This window comes from Barbus barbus, assembly GCF_936440315.1.
Source record: "Barbus barbus genome assembly, chromosome: 40".
NCBI lineage: Eukaryota > Metazoa > Chordata > Actinopteri > Cypriniformes > Cyprinidae > Barbus > Barbus barbus.
In genome coordinates this window covers 26,941,730-26,943,302 of record NC_136718.1, presented here as the reverse complement: position 1 = coordinate 26,943,302, position 1,573 = coordinate 26,941,730, and positions in this window count along the sequence as shown.

The window sequence follows — 1,573 nt, the reverse complement described above, 5'->3', positions numbered from 1 at the left end:
TTTCATTATCGACATGGATATTAAAATCGCCAACAATTAAGACTTTATCTGCAGCCAGTACTAACTCAGATAGAAAATCAGCAAATTCTTTAATAAAGTCTGTGTGGTGCCCTGGTGGCCTGTATACAGTAGCCAGTACAAACATCACAGGGGATTTATCACTAACATGTGTTTCTCTAGATAATGTTATACGCAGCACCATAACTTCAAACGAGTTATACTTAAAGCCTGCCCTCTGAGAAATACTGAGAATATTGCTATAAATTGTAGCAACACCTCCCCCTTTACCTTTCGGACGTGGCTCATTTTTATAGCAGTAATCTTGGGGGGTGGACTCATTTAGAGTAATGTATTCATCTGGTTTTAGCCATGTTTCTGTCAAACAGAGCAAATCTAGATTATTATCATTGATCAAATCATTTACAAAAAGTGCTTTTGTAGAAAGGGACCTGATATTCAGTGAGCCAAGCTTTATCAATTGTTTCTCTGTATTGTAAACATTTTTTATTTGTTGAACATCAATTAAATTGTTACTCTTAATTTGATTTGGACGTTTTCTGTATTTTCTAGTTCGGGGAACAGACAGTCTCTATAGTGTGATATCTGGGTGAAAGAGTCTCTATGTGCTGAGAATTAACTGACTTCTGTGATGTGAGGCGGCTAGCAGACGGTTGGTTTAGCCAGTCTGTCTGCTTCCTGACCTAGGCCCCAGTTAGTCAAGTACCAACTCTAAGACTATGTGCCATATTTCTAGAGAGAAGAGCGGCACCACCCCAGGAGGGATGAACACCATCTCTTTTCAACAGGTCAGGTCTGCCCCAAAAACTCTTCCAATTGTCTCTAAAGTCTGTTATTCTGCAGGCACCACTTAGACATCCAGCCATTGAGTGACAGAAGTCTGCTATGAATCTCATCACCCGGTAAGCAGGGAGCGGACCAGAGCATATTACAATGCCCTCTGGGTGTGGGACAAACACACAATAACAAAGATGAATTCCTTGTTAACAACATAGTTCTACTGAGAAAATCTTATATACACAAATCTACTCAAATTGAAATACATTTGTTCGTAGTTAGTAAGATACATGCATAAAATGCATGCAGTACATGGATAATTGTGCGTGCATCTATTAATCATTTTGAGTCTAATATCATCCCATAGGTTTAGCTAGTAATTAATTTAAATGTCTGAAACATATTTGATGTGGTTGAAAACACTGAATCGTTGTGATATAAGGCTGAAAGTGGCAGCTTGCACCATAGTGCACATTGTAGGCTACTTTAAAAAATAATGGTTATTTTATTTCAAAATGTATACATATTTTAGTGTTTGAGTAGTTTTTGTGTAACCCATCTCCTGACATGGAGAGCGTCATGACCCCGATTCATTTCATCTACTATTAGAAATGGGGTCTTTATGCGCCCTATAACATGTAATAATGTCCAATATCTCGAAAATGCTGCAGAAAAATGGTTTCATATGAGGTGTGCATATAGTGTATGGGACGTCCCATATAAGAACTGACCATTCATTTCTTCTGTTTATTAGAAATGGTGTCTTTATAGCCCTCTA